Here is a 2,814-nt window from a genome sequence, read left to right on the forward strand (position 1 = left end):
TGCAGTTTGAAAACCAAGGGGAAAAGAATGAAGAAAATGAGCAAAGCCTTGGAGAATGGTGGAACACCATTCAGTGCATGTGACTTGTCATGACAGGAGAAGTGGTGTGGTAGGTCCAGGCACCACCAGCTAGTGTTTCCATGCAGGAAGGACAGTGCCAGATCCCCACAGTGGGTCAAAAGGAGAGGAGAGAGAGAAAGGAGCAAAAAAAAATTTTGAAGAAATAATGGCTGTAAATTACCCAAATTTATTGAAAAACAATCTACCCATCCAGGAAACTCAGTGAGCTCCAAGTCAGATGCATGCAAAAGATCCATAAATAAACACATCATAGTAAAACTGATGAAAGCCAAGGACAAGGAGAACTTCTTGAAAGTAACAAAAAAAGTGGTTCCTCACCTACAAGTGAACTCTAATAAGATTAACAGCTGACTTCTCATTAAAAACAAGGGAGCTCTTGACCAAAAGGGGGAAGAGAGAAATGAGACAAAATAAAGTATCAGTGGCTGAGAGATTTCAAACAGTTGAGAGGCTGTCCTGGAGGTTATTCTTACACATTATATAGATAACCTCTTTTTCATTTAAGGTATACTAGAGAGGTTAGAGGGAAGGGCCTGAAACTGTAGAGCTGTGTTCCAGTAGCCGTGTTTCTATAAGATTGTATAATGATATACCTTTTGCAAAGTGACGGTGTAATTGTGAAAATCTTGTTCTGATGCTCCTTTCATTTACGGTATGGACAGATGAGTAAAAAATATGGAATGAAAATAAATAAATAATAAGGGGAGCAAATGTTAAAATAAATTGGGTAGAGGGAAATCCTAGTGGTCAATGAGAGGGAGGGGTAAGGGGTATGATATGTATGAGTTTTTTTTTTCTTTTTATTTCTTTTTCTGGAGTGATGTGAATGTTCTGAGAAATGATCATGGTGATGAATATACAACTATGTGATGATATTGTGAATCACTGAATACAGAACAAGTATGGAATGTTCATACGTTAAGAATGTTCGTGTTGTATGTTAATTGGTTTTATTAATAAAAATAAAAATAAAAAACTATTAAAAATAAATAAATAAATAAAAACAAGGGAGACCAGAAGGCAGTAGGGTAACATATTTAGATTGCTCAGAGAAAAAAAAAATCAAGCAAGAATCCTATATTTAGCAAAACCGTCTTTTTAAAAGGAAAGGCAAAGCTCACTGGGCCTGGAACTATTTTGTGGCAAATGGCTAAATACATCATTAAAGTCAGAATTATCAGTAAATATGGGAACCATTATGGTGCCTCCTACAGGAAAATGGTGATGAAATTTGAAATCAGCCAGCATGCTAAGTACACTTGCACCTTCTGTGCAAAGCCAAAATGAAGAGACCCACTGTGGGGATCTAGCACTGTCCTTTCTGCATGGAGGCACTAGCTGATGGTGCCTTGACCTACCACACCACTTCTGCTGTCATAAAGTCTGCCATCAGGAAACGGAAGGGATTGGAAACATCTCTAGGCTGTAACTAAGGTGTTAATTTGTATAACACCTTGAAAAAAGATGAAGGCAAAGTAAAGTCATTCTTTACTTAAGTTTTTAAAAAAAGGAAAGATAAGAGAATTTGGTGCTAGCATGCCCACCTTAAAAGAAATACCTAAAGGAGATTCATCAGACTGAGAGCAAGTGATCCCAGGGGATAATGAAAATCCACATGAAAAAAACAAAGAGCAGTGCTAACTGTAATTATATAAGTATAAAAGACAGCATAAAACAGTTTATCTCTTTGAGATGAATGAAAATAAAGACACAATATACAAAATTATCGGATACAGGGAAATCAGTGCTTGGAGGGAAATACGTACCTGTAAATGACTCTATTTTAAAAAGAAGAAAACTCTCAAATCAATGATCTAAACTTGCATGTTAAGGCAGTGGAAAAAGAATAACAAGCTATATCTACAGCAAGAATAAGGAAGGCACTGACAAGTATTAGAATTGGAAAGTAATAAGAGAGAGTAGTAAAACCAATAAAATCAAAAGTTGGTTTCTGAAAAGACCTTTTTTTTTTTTTGAGAAACTTTAGCTAGACTGACCAAAAAAAAAGACTCAAATTACGAAAATCAGAAATGTAAGAAAGGACATGCTACTGTTTTAAAGAAATCAAAATAATTAGGAAAAAGTAGTTTAGGGTCATGTAAGTCTCTAGAAGGGAAGCCAGAGGATGAAAACATGGCAACTCTTCAGGGTGAAAATGTCCTAGAATTGATTGTGATGGTGAATACACAACTCTGAATATATTAGAAGACATTAATTGTTCACTTTAGATGGATTGTACAATATGTGAATTAATCTCAAACTGCTTTTTAAAAATGATTTTTAAAAGAATACTATGGGCCCACGCCCCGCAGCAGCCGACCCGCCCGCCCTCCTTCTCCCCTCTCTTTCTCCGCTGGCCCGCCGCGCGGCGCCCACGCCCCGCAGCAGCCGACCCACCCGCCCTCCTTCTCCCCTCTCTTTCTCCGCTGGCCCTCCCCTCTTCCCCCTCCTGCTCTGGTGGCTCTCCAACCACCACGGTGCCCTCTTCCCCCGCCTTCACCGGCTCCTCCGCCACCAGCCTCGACAGCCTTGCCGCCCTCACCTTTCCTCCTCCAGAACAGCTACTGGGGGAGTGGAGACAATACAGAGCAGCTCCCGGAGCCACGACGGAGATCAAAGGGACAGCGTACCCCATCCTGGAATGGCTGACTGTCTGGGAGAACCAGCTCCGGTGAGAACACCGAGGGACGCGGGCTTTCCTGGGCGGGACGGCAAGCGGCCGGAGTCCCTCCC

The 2,814-nt window shown here is 40.5% G+C and overlaps 1 pseudogene; it reads left to right on the forward strand.

The window, feature by feature from the left end:
* Positions 1–1,172: 1,172 nt before the first annotated feature.
* On the forward strand, positions 1,173–2,336 carry LOC143676206 (large ribosomal subunit protein eL43 pseudogene; annotated as a pseudogene).
* The last annotated feature ends 478 nt before the right edge of the window (positions 2,337–2,814 follow it).

The sequence above is a fragment of the Tamandua tetradactyla genome, chromosome 3, assembly GCF_023851605.1.
Source record: "Tamandua tetradactyla isolate mTamTet1 chromosome 3, mTamTet1.pri, whole genome shotgun sequence".
NCBI lineage: Eukaryota > Metazoa > Chordata > Mammalia > Pilosa > Myrmecophagidae > Tamandua > Tamandua tetradactyla.